Raw genomic sequence first — 16,291 nt, 5'->3', positions numbered from 1 at the left:
CCTGGATATTGTCCAGGTCTTGTTACATTTCTAAATGGACTGCTTCAGTATCTGAGGAGTCGCAAATGGTGCTGAACATTGAGCAAGCATCAGTTAACATCCCCACTTCTGACCTTATGATAGAACGAAGGTCATTGATGAAGCAGCTGTAGATGGTTGTGTCTAGGACACTACGCTGAAGAACTCCTGCCATAATTGACCTCCAACAACCGCAACCATCTTGCTTTGCGCTAGGTATGACTCCAACCAGCATTGTCCTGCAACTGTAATGCAGGACTCTCCCAAATTTTCTAAGGATTAAACGATGCAAGGCAGGGAGTAGTGATGGTAAATTTGGATATAAAGTCTGAACATTAAAGGAGGAAGGGAAAAATGAAGAGGAACAGTGAGTTCCACAGTTTTAAGGTGCTGTTGGGGGAAAAAAACAGTTTGAATAGAAGACAATGAATTGAGTCTTGATTGGATGCCTCAAGGAGCAAAGGTGCATGCAATGATGTACTTGCATTGTTATGTATTGTAGTGTAGATGGACTGTTGTTAAAGAAGTCTCAGGTTCTTTGTAGGATTAAAGAATAACTTGTTTATGATATACATATAATTACTTACACTCTTCACAAGCCTGTCTAGCCAGCACACCTTGTGCTGCTTCTTTCTTCCCAGTCTAATACCCATGTAACTATTACATCATTATCACTACAGTGGGAGGGGTTTACTCTCACTGTCTCAAACATCAACCATTATACTACATGCATCATGGAACAAAGAGAAGAATAAAGTTTAGAAGAACACTAACCACAGCATTGATATCCCACTGCCTTCTGTGTTTAAACACGGACATTCACTTGTTTATTTTAAGTTGTCGAAATAGTGGTAAAATAATGGAAATGTCATGCAAAACCTTAAGCCTTCACCCACTAATATTAGCAACAGCAATTTCTGGGATCAGAGGAGACATTGAAGAATGTCAATAAATGATGAATGTCTTAAAGGTGAAGCCATTGAAAATTATTCTCCTTGTTTGAATTTCTATGACATGAAAAGGGGCCAGAGATTTAAGGTTTTTGTCAAGAGATGCATTGGGGGCGTGAGGAAAAACCTTTTTACTCAGCGAGTGGTAATGACCTGGAACTCACTGCCTACGACGGTGGTGGAAGTGGAGACGATCAATAATTTCAAAAGGAAATTAGATGGGCATTTGAGGAAAATAAACTTGCAAGGCGACATGGATAAAGTGGAGGAATGGGACTGATAGATTGCTCGACAGAGAGCTGGCATGGACCTGAGGGGCCAAATGGCCTCCTTCTATGCCATTATGACTCTAAGAAATTGTCTTAAAGAACTGAAAGAAACAAGAAGGTGGATTTTCCTGCACTCCCCCGGCATAGGCATTAGTATAGCCCAGCGAACCCTGCATGCAAGCCAGTCTTTGGCAGGACCTAGCACTAATGATGGGGCAGGAAATTCCATGTTGTGCAATTCTTGTATCCTTCCCATGTCAAAATCAGTTTTAGAAGCACTTCCAGCACCTGCTCCAGCCAAAATGCACTTCCCCTTTAAGAGGTGCAGGCTGGCTTTGAAGTAGGGCAGGCTAACTTTAACTTGTGCACAAAGTTTGGATGCTGCATGCATCAGAAGCATCATGATCCCCTTGCCTATTTTTGGTTGTTATCAAATTCTGCAGCCAAAGACTTCTAATACATTTTCCTTACATAGAGTGCACTGAAATTACTCTGCTGAAAGGGACAGTCTGCTTTAAATGCTTGGAACAAGTATGTTGCACTAAAACTATTTGCCTTAAAGGATTTATTATAATTTAATTTGTAAAATCTGCATGCAGCCTGTTGTTAATGGTGTTTACAAAGGGTAATTGTCCTCTTAATCTATTCGGAGCAAAGCTACTATGTATGTTGCTTTTCTGCAGACTTGTAAAATGAAGATAAATCCTCGCTCACAATATATTCTAGATGTAGGTTCTTGTCTGCTTTCAGATAAACTTTGAAAGTTTGGAGGGCTAGAACTTGCTAGTGATTTTAAAATAATATTTAAATTGTTTTTGATGCAATTTAGCACCTAGAATTAACAAAGGAATGATAAATTCGTGATAAAACAATTTCAATTAAAGAACACACCAAACAACCTGACTACATTTTCCCACATTAAACTCCATCTGCCAAATTTTTGCCCACTCACTCAACTTACCTCTATCCCTTTGCAGAGTATGATGGAATGCTCTCCACTTGCCTGGATGAGTGTGGCTCCAACAACACTCAGGAAGTTCAATACCATCCAGGACAAAGCAGCTCACTTGATTGGCATCCCATTCACCACCTTAAACATTCACTCCCTCCACCACTGACACACCATGGTAGCAATGTGTACCATCTACATGATGCACGACAACAACTCACCATGCCTCCTTCGAAAGCACCTCCCAAACCCGCGACCTCTTCCACCTAGAAGGACAAGGACAGCAGATGCATGGGAACACCACCACCTGCAAGTTTCCCTCTGAGCCGCATACCATCCTGACTTGAAAATATGTCTCTGTTCCTTCACTGTCGCTGGATTAAGATCCTGGAACTGTCTCCCTAACAGCGCTGTTGCTGTACATATACCACATGGATTGCAGTGGTTCAAGAAGGCAGCTCACCACTGTCAGGCAAACCACCCACCTGCCAAGACTGAGGCACACATGATTTTGCCACAGGAACATTAAAATTTAAAATTGCAAGCCTCTGACTGGAAAGACATTTGCATAGTAACAGACAGTGTTGGAATAATGAGGAACCTGTCCCTGCCCCAATACACAGAAGAGACCTGGTCAAACCAGTCGGTCACGTGATCATCTGCTGACCAACTAGGGGAGTTTTAAATTGGTAAAACAGAATTTGAACTCAGAGCACCGTGTGCTCCTGGAACTGAAGCAAGAATTGCCTCCTCTCCTGTCTGCCTGCTCATCTCTCAGGGAACTGAATCTTGTGAAGACACATGAACCTCAAAGAGAGAAAGGTTTCCTACGTGAACAAGGTTTAAGCAGAATACTGGGGCCCAACGAAACGCAAGAATTACCTACAAAAGGACTATACCATGAGCGAAGCCCAGTAACAAGATATTGCCTCAAACTGTTCCACTTTATCTTTTCTTCTCTTTTCTGTCCTATCTGCATGTGTATATCACATGTGCATACTAGCTTGGGCACATCGTATATCCGTAGGCCTGAACCCTATTAGAGTTTAAGTAAGTTTAATAAATTTCACTTTTCTTCTTTAAAACAAAGAAAGCCTGTTTGTGCTCATTTCTTTGCCTTATAGTTGGAAAGCTGTGAACAAGAATTCACAAAGGGGGAGTTCAAAACACAGTGTGTTTAAAATAAAACCCTGTTACAATAAGACCAGGTGTAGATAGTAACAGACCCCTAGACACATTTCTCATCTGGTCGTAATACCTTCGCAAAGGACATTAGGGATGGGCAACAAATGCTGGCCTTGCCAGCGATGCCGACATCCCATGAAAGCATTATAAAAATTCTACTGGTTAGCCTTTATTCACCCTGCTTTTCACATCCTCAAAGAACTGTAATAAATTTGTCAAACACGATTTGCCTTTCACAAAACCATGTTGACTCTGCCTGACTGTATTGTGATTTTCTAGATGTCCTGCTACTCCCGCTTTAATAATGGATTCTACCATTTTCCCAATGCAGGCATTAGGCTAACTGGCCTATAGTTTCCTGCTTTCTGTCTCCCTCCTTTCGTGAACAGAGGTGTTACATTTGCAGTTTTCCAATTCAGAGTCTTTCCAGGATCTAGGGAATTTTGAACGATAACAACCAATGCATCCACTATCTCTGCAGCCACTTCCGTTCAGACCCTCAGATGCAGGCCATCAGATTCAGAGGACTTATCAGCCTTTAGTCCCATTAGTTATCCTGATACTTTTTCTCTAGTGATAGTGTGTTTTATGTTCCTCCCTCCCTTTTGCCTCTTGATTTTCTACTGTTCTTGAGATGCTTTTTGTGTCTTCTACTGTGAGACAGGTACAAAATACTTGTTCAAAATCTCTGGTATTTCCTCGTTTCCCATTATTAATTCCCCAGTCTCACCCTCTAAGGACCAATGCTCACTCTAGCTAGTCTTTTCCTTTTTATATATTTGTAGAAGCTTACATAGAAACATAGAAAATAGGAGCAGGAGTAGGCCATTCGGCCCTTCGAGCCTGCTCCGCCATTCATTATGATCATGGCTGATCATCCAATTCAGTAACCTGTTCCCGCTTTCCCCCCATATCCTTTGATCCCTTTCACTTTTACTGTCTGTTTTTATATTTCTTGACAGTTTTCTCTCATACTCCAATTTCTATTTATTTATTTGACATCCTTTACTGGTTTCTAAAATTTTCCCAATCTTCTCACCTACCACTAATCTTTGCAGCACTGTATGGCTTTTCTTTCAATTTGATACCACCATTAACATCCTTAGTTAACCATGGATGGTGCATCCTTCTGGAAGAGTTTTTCTTCCTCAATGGAATATATCTTTGTTGAGAGTTATGAAATGTCTCCTTAAATGTCTGCCACTGCTTCTCTACTGTCTTACATTTTAATCTATTTTCCCAGTCCACCTTAGCCAACTCTGTCTTCATACCCTTATAAATGCCTTTATTTAAATTTAAGACACTAGTTATGGACCTCCATTTCTCACCCTCAAACTGAATGTGGTATTCTATCATGTTATGATCACTCTTGACGAGAGGATCCTTTATTATGAGGTCTTTAATTAATCCTGTTTCATTACACATTGCCACATCCAGAATAGCCATTTCAGGGCTGAGCAGATGCAAGCAGCCCTGCTGGTTCTGCTCTGCTCCCTTCTATTGTGTGCCACTTTAACCTGCAAGAAAGAGGGCAGAATGTCAGTGATATCTGTAACACTGTCCTTAAGTGATGCACCTGCCATAGCTAAATAGCTGGAAGAATGTGGAGTCAATGAGACGTGGGTATGAGGCTGGCTGCATTGGTAGATGTGTGGGGGTGAGATGGAGTATCTGGATGTTTGACATGAATCCTGAGTGCCAGGGATTGCTGGGTAAGGGAGGGGTGTGGTACATTGAGCAGCATCAGAGGTTGGTGGCGTGGTGTGTAGCAGATGTCATGTGACTTCTTGTGCCAGGTCCTTCGATCCATGCTGCGGGAGTTGACCTCCCTGGCCACCTGCTCCAAAGCCCTTCTAAGGATGGTCCTTGAGGGCCTCCTGGTCCCCTGTGGAACCATGGCATCTCTCCTCCTACCCATGTCCACCACAAATGCTTTCAGTGCCACATCCATTTCCCTAGAATCCTCTCTCTGCCCTGCTATTCCATTTGCCATGTTTTAAATTCCAGCAATATTATTCAATGCAGCTTCCCTTTAAGAGGGACAGGCTGTTTTTAAGAACAGACCATGTGCACTCAGCACAATGCTATTCAGCCCCCTGCTGAGTGCAGAGGCAGCCAGAAATGAGGCGGGCAAAGCCAGCAGTGAGAAACCCATTCAGTCCCACACTATAATCATGGTAATGAGGTGAGAGCACCATGTTTGCAGACTGCCAATCATCGACAGAACGAGAATGGGCAAGTTGTGAATCGTGACCCCCCACACCCAAAATGCTGGGCAGACAAATTTTTAGCCCTATTGTTCATAAAATGTTTTAGCGTTCATTTTAATGGCACCTGCTAATCTTTTCTCATAACCTCTTTTTGTCCCCACATATTGACTTTTTCAATTCCCTCCTGCACTTTCTATAATCCTCCTGCTTATTAATTGAATTTTACTCCCAATACGTGTCATAAGCCTCCTTTTTCAGTTTTATTTTAACTTTTATTTCCTTTGTCACCCAGGGCAGATTAGCTTTGGATGCTCTACCTTTTCCCTTCAAAGGACTATGCCGAGTTTGTACTTAAACTGTGTCATAAGAGTTTTGATTTTTTTAAAAACTAGAGGCCTGTGTGCCTTTAAGACTGAGAGAAAAAAGGACTTTCTGAGAACATTGAATGCTAAACTGGGTGGAGCATAGACTGCAAGGCAATTTGTATCCAAGCAACTCAGCAGAGGAAGTTTTATGACTATCTTGTGACTTTGTTGTTGTTGAAGGTTTTAGTCAGTCCTGCAGTGTGAAATAGACCAGGGAGCTGGACAAGCAGTTAGCAGTGAACTGTAGCTGTGATTTGGTGATAGACCAGTGAAAAAGACCCATTCTCTCTGAAAATAAGCTTTGCATTTCAAGGAAAAAGTGCTACATTTAAGGTGTGGTTTTGACCTGCCTGAAGAGATAGAAAAGACCCAGGAAAAGAGGAGTTGCTACACTCTGGAGGAACACTATTTTGGAGAAAGGAAGCCTTGTGTTTCGGGTGTAGCAAGTTGCTGTTGCCTCCAGTCTCACGAATCCCTGCCTCAAGAGTGAGTTCTCTTGCTTTTTGTGTTGTTTTTGGAAGATCCTAACATCTCAAGAAAGTTTTTACTGTTAGACTGCTACTTTAAAATTTAAGTAGACCTGTTGCTACACCTTAAGCTGAAAGAGCTGTGTGACGTCTGCTGCAGACAAATTGCCTTGAATGCCTACCCATCACGGACGTCATCAAACTCACCTGGAGAGACATTGAGTGGCATCTGACTATTCGACTCTGGGACACCTCACCAATCAAGAAATATCCTACCAGACTCTGACAAACAATTATTTTATTGTTCCTAAGAAACCGATGTAAAAATCAACATATCCGTTTTCCCCGGTTAACCAATTTTTGAATGTATGCGTGTGTGCAGGAGGGTTAGGAAGATTAAGGAGTTATAAAATCTTTTCATACATGTATATTTATCTCATTATCATTTTTAAAACTTGGTTTATTAATGGTTAATTTTGTTGTTTAGAGGAACCTAGTTTGGCGTGTTTTATTCTGGGGGATAAAGTGTTTAACTTGGCTAATTTCCAGTAGGTGGGAAACTTTACCTATATGCTGTGACCTGTGGAATAGTGGACCTGATTTAACAGTGCATTACTGCCTCCTTGGTCATAACAACTGTCTCTTCCTCAATGCCCTCCATTGCTCCGTTACTGCTTTACTCTGCAATCGCTTTTTCCAATCCAGCTGTGGCAGGTCTGCTCATAAATCACTGAAATTAGCTTTTCCCCAGTTGAGTATTTTATCTTTGATACATTCTGCTCTCTTTACATAATTATTTTAAACTGAATTATGTTGTGGTCACTGTTAGCTAGATCTCCTTCTACCCCCCACTTATTCTACTTCATTTCCCGGAACCAGATCTAACACTGCTTCCTTCCTTGTTGGACTGGAGACATATTAATTGTGAACATTCTCCTGTGCACATATCAGAAATCCCTCTCCTTCTCTACCCTTAGAACTATATTTTTCCCGGTCTATATTAAGTTAATTAAAGTCTCCTAATATTACTACTCTATTTTTGTTACAGGCCTTTGAAATTTGCTGACAAATTTGCTCATCTATCTCTTTCTCACAGTTTCGTGTTTGATATAAAATTTCCAACAATTTAACAACACCCCCTTTGTTCCTTAACTCAAGTTTATTTAGAACTGCAACATCATCTTTAATCAATACTGCTATGCCACTTCCATTTTTTATTTCTCGATCATTCCTGAATACTTGATAACCAGAATTATTAAGAACCCATTCCTGGCCTTGTTGTACCATGTCTCCGTTGATGCAAACTCATCATAATCCCATGAGGCAATTTGTGCCTGCAGCTCACCAACCTTATTAGATAAGCTACAGACATCGACATAGATACAATTTAATTACTCCTTTATCAGTTTTGCTACTTTCCTCAAACTGATCCCTGCAAATTTTGGGATATGTCTAATTTTACTGCTGTTCATATCTGTCCTCTGATCTCATTGCTGCTCCTTTCTAGTATTTTCTGGTTCCCTTCCTGTTGCCAAATTTGTTTAAACCCTCCCCAATCGTACTCATTTACCTCTCAACAAGAACCTGGGTCCCAACTTTGTTCAGCTGTAACTCGTCCATCTTGTGCACGTGCCTCTTCCTCCAGAACCAGTCTCAGTACGCCAAGAATCCAAAACCCTCCCTCCTACATCACTTCTCCAGCCATACATTTACCTGCACAATCTATCTCTATACTCACTAGTGCATGGTACGCAAGTAAACCCAAGATCACTACATTTGAAGTCTTGTCTTAACTTTTCTTTCTAGCTCCTAAAATTCTGCCTGAAGGAGATCAACACACTGTCTACCTATGCTATTGTTTCTAACATGATCCATGACTTCTGACTGTTCCCTTTCCCCTACAAAATGCCTGCACCCACTCGGTGATATCCTTTACCCTGGCACCAGTGAGGCAACATACGTTCACGAATCATGTTTGTGATTACAGAACAACAACAACTTATATTTATATGGTGTCTTTAAAGTAATAGACTGTCTCAAGGCACTTCACAGTAGCATTATAAAACTTTACAGCAAATGAAGTACAACAGCAACTTGTATTTGTATAGTGCCTTTAATGCAATAAAATGTCCCAAGGCAGCCTGAATCTCCCAGGAGCATCATAAAACAAAATATGACACTGAGCCACATAAGGAGATATTAGGTCAGATGACCAAAAGCTCGGTCAAAAAGGTAGGTTTTATGGCATGTCTAAAGGAGGAAAGCAAGGTAGAGAGGCAGAGAGGTGTCAGGAGGGTATTCCAGAGCTCAGAGCCTAGGTAACTGAAGACACAGCCACCAATGGTGGAGTGATTAAAATCGAGATGCTCAAGAGGCCAGAATTAGAGGAGTGCAGATATCTCAAGGATTGTGGGGCTGAAGAAGATAACAGAGATAACAGAGACAGAGAGGGGTGAGGTCATGGAGGGATTTGAAAACAAGGATGAGTATTTTAAAATCAACACATTGTTGAACAAGAGCCAATGTAAGTCAGCGAGCACAGGGGTGAGAGATGAACAAGACTTTGTGAGAGTTAAGACACGGGCAGCAGAGTTTTGGATGACCTCAAGTTTACAGAGGGTAAAATCTGGGAGACCAGCCAGGGGTGCATTGTAATAGTCAAGTCTAGAGGTAAAAAAAGCTTAAATGAGCTGAGAAAGGTGAAGTCAGGCGATGTTACGGAGGTGGAAGTAGGCAGTCTTGGTGATGGTGCGAAGATGAGATCAGAAGCTGATCTCTGGGTCAAATGTGTCACCAAGTGGTGAACAGACTGGCTTAATCTCAGACTGGTGCTAGGGAAAGGGATGGAGTCAGTAGCTAGGGAACGGAATTTGGAGTGGGGACCAGAAATGATGGAAAACTGCCTGTCTACACCCCTATCAACTTGCCTGTAACTACTGCATTTCAACACTTTTTCCCCTTTTTAAGTTAAATCTTCCCTGATGCAGGGTTTTGAATCTTACTGCATTTCTTCAAGGAGCAATCGCCCTCCTCAGAATTCAAAACTAAAAACCGGTAAGTGAGTACCACCGGCTTGGGAATTCCTGCTCTACCTGTGTCTTCGTCCTATCCTGCCTGGTGATCACCCATTCCTCACCTCCTGCACCTTCTCCTGCTCTGGGGTGACCACACCCTGGACCATACATTTAAGGAATCTACCAGACTCCCGGTTGCTTTTTTTTATTTGTTCATGAGTTGTGGGCATCCCTTGTGAGACCAGTATTTATTGTCCATCTCTAATTGCCCTTGTGAAGCTGTATTTGAACCATTGCAGTCTGTGTGTTGTAGGTACACCCACAGTGCTGTTAGGTAGGGAGTTCCAGGATGCTTAACCCAGTGACATTTAAGAAATGGCAATACAGTTGCAAGTCAGGATAGTGTGTGACTTGGAGGGGAACATGCAGGTGGTGGTGTTCCCATGAGCCTGCTGACCCTGTTTTTCAAGGTGGTAGAGGTTGTGGTTTTGGAAGGTGTTTTCGTAGGAGTCTTGGTAAGTTGCTGCAATACATCTTGTAGATGGTATACACTGCTGCTACTGTGCATCGGTAGTGGAGGGAGTGAATATTTAAAGTGGTGTATGGGATGCCAATCATGCGGGCTGCTTTATCCTTGATGATGTTGAGCTTCTTGAGTATTGTTGAAGCTGCACTCATCCAGGCACCGCAGCGAATCCAGCAACTTCTCAAGCTTAAGCTCAAGAAAATGGCAGCATTTCCTGCACGTGTGGTCATCCAGCACTAAGTGTCCAGCATGAAGTGTCCTGGAGCTCCCACATAGAACAGGATGTGCATGCAATGTACAGTCAATCCACTGAGCTCTAAATTACTGAGACCCTGAGCACTAAAAGACTAGGCAATGAACTCTAAATATGTCACTCTAAAAATTGATGTCACTCTAAAAATTGTTGTCACACCCTCCCTTTCACATTTGGCTGAGTCATCATTCTCATCAAATATTTTACCAAGTTGAAGAAAAGGGCAAATGGCATCAGAATTTAGTAAAAAAAATAAATGTAAAACAAATTGAATTCAAAAAGGAGAGACTTCTTCACAAAGGGTTTACCTACAAACAGTTAACTGGACATTATTAGCACAGGGCTTCAAACTTACATTTCATGGCAGATTATTAATGTAGCTGGTTGTTTGAATTCTAATTAGTCCTATCTGTGTTGTGTGGTCTGTGTTTCGCTTTGAATATTTTAAATGACTGTGCTCTTTCTTCATCAATGGTCCATAATAGGGATTAAGAATAAGATCAAACCTTTTATTTCTTTGCAGAATAACTGTGATGATAATGTTATTCCCCTGAGCTATAGGATGGATGAATTAGGATGGTTATGTGTTCATGATATAATACTAAACATAAGCATATGACACTGTCAGCATTACCTGTGAGATATTAGATGTGAAAGGTTTTGAGGAAATAATTATTGAGTGGACCCATTCTAAACAGTCCGCAGTGGCTGAGACTTTCATAATGGTACTTTTCCTCCCAACATGATAGTTCTCAGACCATCTGCATGAATTGCTCTATGAAACGCATAGTTAAATGCATAACTCACTAAACACAGTGAGATTTCACCTGCTGTAAAGTTGCATTCCCAAGTTTGAGTATATTCTACTTCCAATTGTTAGGTATTATTTTACTTTCAATAAACTCTCTGGACTTATTAATCAAGTATCCTATTGGTTAAGTCTTGTTTGATTGGATTAGAGGTCTACGATGAACCTTCACTAAGCACAGTGAGATTTCACGAAGCAAAGCTAATTTACTGGGATAGGTCTGCTTAAGTAGGTTGAGAGAACAGAATTACAGAATTGCTCACCTTGACTAGAATTATGAATGCATACAAGTCAAGGGTTAATACAGACGTAGAGGCTTTTAAAATGCAACCTTGGTATCAACTGACCACCAGTTCCGCATTTACCTTGCCCTATGTGTTACTCCTTTCAATCTCGCTGCACTGTAAGCCTTGGCCCTTCCTTTAGTTTAGGTAATAGATTAGAACACAAATCAGCCGGGAACAGTTTCAAATGCAATTAAAACGTCACAAAACTGATTTTATAATACAAGTGCTGAAGTCTGCTGTGAAGGGAGGGTTGTGGCTTTTATGATATTAATTACTTAAATATTTGGATACACAGAACTTTAGTTTGCAAGCCAAATTAAAAACAAAATATTGCTTCACACTGACTCTGTGAATACATTCAATGTATTGCTTGCTACTTCACCATACAGGCTATGTTCAGTCCTGGTCTGTGTTCCATTAGCTCATCTCAGCCAGTGCAACAGTAAGGATACAGGAATTAGGCTCAAGTGTCCCTGGGCTAGGGATGAAATAAAGTACAATCAGCTAGTGACCACTGCGTGAAAATGCATGTAAGCAGATGTCTAGTGAGGATAGGATTGGGCTTGGCTGTGTTATTCCCCCGAGTTAAATCGACTGCTGGTATTCATTGTTCAGGATGCAATGGGGAGTGATCACTAGCTAACCAGCCATTTAACCAACATAAATAGTGTTTTATGGACCCATTCAGAGCACATAATTTTGGGGAAAATGGAGGAACAGCACAGATTACAGAAAACATAATTTAACAAAGAAGAACTGCAGGTCATAGTTGCCGATGTGAAGACAAGGAGAGCTCCTTTTCAAGAGGCAAACGATTAATCTTTCTTTGGCCTCCTTATCTCGAGAGACAATGGATACGCGCCTGGAGGTGGTCAGTGGTTTGTGAAGCAGTGCCTGGAGTGGCTATAAAGGCCAATTCTAGAGTGACAGGCTTTTCCACAGGTGCTGCAGAAAAATTTGTTTGTCGGGGCTGTTGCACAGTTGGCTCTCCCCTTGCGCCTCTGTCTTTTTTCCTGCCAACTACTAAGTCTCTTCGACTCGCCATATTTTAGCCCCGTCTTTATGGCTGCCCGCCAGCTCTGGCGAACGCTGGCAACTGACTCCCACGACTTGTGATCAATGTCACAGGATTTCATGTCGTGTTTGCAGACGTCTTTAAAGCGGAGACATCGATGGCCGGTGGGTCTGATACCAGTGGCGAGCTCGCTGTACAATGTGTCTTTGGGGATCCTACCATCTTCCATGCGGCTCACATGGCCAAGCCACCTCAAGCGCCGCTGACTCAGTAGTGTGTACAAGCTGGGGATGTTGGCCGCCTCGAGGACTTCTGTGTTGGAGATACGGTCCTGCCACCTGATGCCAAGTATTCTCCGGAGGCAGTGAAGATGCAATGAATTGAGACGTCGCTCTTAGCTGACATACGTTGTCCAGGCCTCGCTGCCATAGAGCAAGGTACTGAGGACACAGGCCTGATACACTCGGACTTTTGTGTTCCATGTCAGTGCGCCATTTTCCCACACTCTCTTGGCCAGTCTGGACATAGCAGTGGAAGCCTTTCCCATGCGCTTGTTGATTTCTGCATCTAGAGACAGGTTACTGGTGATAGTTGAGCCTAGGTAGGTGAACTCTTGAACCACTTCCAGAGCGTGGTCACCAATATTGATGGATGGAGCATTTCTGACGTCCTGCCCCATGATGTTCGTTTTCTTGAGGCTGATGGTTAGGCCAAATTCATTGCAGGCAGCCGCAAACCTGTCGATGAGACTCTGCAGGCACTCTTCAGTGTGAGATGTTAAAGCAGCATCGTCAGCAAAGAGCAGTTCCCTGATGAGGACTTTCCGTACTTTGGACTTCGCTCTTAGACGGGCAAGGTTGAACAACCTGCCCCCTGATCTTGTGCGGAGGAAAATTCCTTCTTCAGAGGACTTGAACGCATGTGAAAGCAGCAGGGAGAAGAAAATCCCAAAAAATATGGGTGCGAGAACACAGCCCTGTTTCAGGCCACTCAGGATAGGAAAGGGCTCTGATGAGGAGCCACCATGTTGAATTGTACCTTTCATATTGTCATGGAATGAGGTGATGATACTTAGTAGCTTTGGTGGGCATCCAATCTTTTCTACTAGTCTGAAGAGACCACGTCTGCTGACGAGGTCAAAGGCTTTGGTGAGATCAATGAAAGCAATGTAGAGGGGCATCTGTTGTTCACGGCATTTCTCCTGTTTCTGACGAAGGGAGAACAGCATGTCAACGGTCGATCTCTCTGCACGAAAGCCACACTGTGCCTCAGGGTAGACCCGCTCGGCCAGCTTCTGGAGCCTGTTCAGAGCGACTCAAGCAAAGACTTTCCCCACTATGCTGAGCAGCGAGATTCCACGGTAGTTGTTGCAGTCACCGCGGTCACCTTTGTTTTTATAGAGGGTGATGATATTGGCATCGCGCATGTCCTGGGGTACTGCTCCCTCGTCCCAGCACAGGCATAGCAGTTCATGTAGTGCTGAGAGTATAGCAGGCTTGGCACTCTTGATTATTTCAGGGGTAATGCTGTCCTTCCCAGGGGCTTTTCCGCTGGCTAGAGAATCAATGGCATCACTGATTTCCGATTTGGTTGGCTGTATGTCCAGCACATCCATGACTGGTAGATGCTGGGCTGCATTGAGGGCAGTCTCATTGACAGCATTCTCCCTGGAGTACAGTTCTAGGTAGTGCTCAACCCAGCAGTCCATTTGTTTGTGTTGGTCAGTGATTATGTCCCCTGATTTAGATTTGAGGGGGGCGATCTTCTTGATGGTTGGCCCAAGAGCTCTCTTCATGCCATCATACATTCCTCTGATGTTTCCGGTGTCTGAGGCCAGCTGAATATGACTGCATAGGTGTTGCCAGTAGTCATTTGCGCAGCGCCTGGCTGTTCTTTGTGCAGTGCTTCTGGCTGCTTTAAGTGCTGCAGATGTTAAATCGCTGGGGGCTTTCTTGTAGTTCATCAGTGCAATGCGCTTAGCGGCTATGACAGGTTCCAGCTCTTCATTATGAGATTGAAACCAGTCTGCATTTCTCTTCGCACTTTTGCCGTAGGTGGTCAAAGCTGACTCATAGATGGCGTCTCTGATATGGGCCCACTTGATCTCAGCATCCCCTGTGGGAGTGTTTTGAAGGGCTGTTACAAGTGAATTTAGAAATGTTTGTAACAGCTGTGGGTGAGAAATTCTGCTCGTGTTGATGCGTGGGTGGCCCTTCTGCTTGGAATGATGCAACTTCTTTGGTCTGAGTCTAACCTTGCTGCACACCAGGGAGTGGTCGGTGTCGCAGTCCGCACTGTGGAAGCTGCGTGTGATTTGAACACTGTTTAAGGCGGATCGCCTTGTGACAATGAGGTCTAGCTCATTTTCAAGAGGCAAGCGATTAATAATCAATGAATTACATGACCATTACTCTGTTTATGAACATGTATCCACAAAAATTGAAGACAAATCTGAAAAGTGTCGGACTCAGGAAAAAGGGACCAAGGTGAGAAATGAGGGTGACCATGAGAAAATGTCACCTGCTATAAATGCAGGTGGCCACTGGTGCCAATAAAAGTAAATTATAACTAACAGACATGTTTACTTGAGTCCCTTGGTATGGTTAACTCAAACCAATCCAGTGGTGTCACAAAAATGATTGAGAACTAGTATATCAGGCCAAGGAGAAAATAACACATCCAACATAAATAGGTGGAGGATCTCCACAGGCCAGACCCCTCACCATTTTTGAAAGGGCCTTAATGAAAGTTATAAGACTTGAGAGAGTGCATGCCTCAGGTGGCATGCAAGTTGGAGGAGAGAAATGTATGCCTGAACCCAATTCCTGGGCCTGAAATCAACTACCTTATTTGTCCAATTATTTCTCAGCCAATCTGCAAGGATCTGTGTTGGGGCCTCAACTATTCACCATATTTATAAACAATTTAGATGATGGGATAGAAAACCACATATCCAAGTTTGCCAAGGACACAAAGATAGGCAGCATTGTAAGCTGTGTAGACGGAAGCATAAAATATTGATAGGTTAAATGATTGGACAAAACTATGGCAAATGGATTTCAATATAACCAAGTGAGAGATCATCCACTTTGGACCGAAAAAGCATGATCAGAGTACTGTATAAATGGTGAAAAGCTAGAAGCAGTGAAGGTCCAAAGAGACTTAAAGGTCCAGGTGCATAGATCATTAAAATGTTATGGACAGGTATAAATAATAATCAAAAGGCAAATGGAATGCTGAGCTTTATATCTTGAGGACTGGAATACAAGGGATTAGAAGTCATGCTACAGCTATACAAAGCTCTGGTTAGACCACCTGGAGTACTGTGGGCAGTTTTGGCCACCATACCTTAAGAAGGATATATTGCCCTTGGAGGAAGTACAGCGTAGATTTACTCAAATGATGCCTGGACTCCAAGGGTTAAATTACGAGAAGAGATTACACAAACTAGGGTTGTATTCCCTGGAATTTAGAGGGTAATTTGATCAACATTTTCAAGATACTTAGGGGGAACTGATAGCGAGATAGAGAGAAACTATTTCCATTGGTTGGGGAATCTAGGATTAGGGAATAAACCCTAAAAAGTAGAGGGTTAATAAAATTCAGGAGTGAAATTAGGAAACACTACTACACACAAAGGGCTGAATTTCACTAGCCCTCTGGTGTTGGGGGCCATGGCGGGGGGGGGCCTGAAAAATTCTTCTGGGCGAGGCCTCCGACGCTGGGAAGGGCCCGCCGCATTTTGCTGGTGGCGGTGCAGAACCCCTGCCGCTCGATGGCGGGGCCCTCATTCTCATATGCAAATGATAGTAAAATTAAAGAATAATAACTTACCTGGTAGTAATGGCCATCCCACGTCGATATTCCGACCGCTAGCCGGAACTCCCATGCCTTCAGAACTCTGTTCGGAGTTCCGAGGTGTGACACTGGTGTGGGGTGGGAGAGCAGAAATTATCAGGGAGGGAGGTGGGGGGA

Source organism: Heterodontus francisci, chromosome 30 (assembly GCF_036365525.1).
Source record: "Heterodontus francisci isolate sHetFra1 chromosome 30, sHetFra1.hap1, whole genome shotgun sequence".
NCBI classification, from domain to species: domain Eukaryota; kingdom Metazoa; phylum Chordata; class Chondrichthyes; order Heterodontiformes; family Heterodontidae; genus Heterodontus; species Heterodontus francisci.
This window is presented reverse-complemented; position numbering follows the sequence as displayed.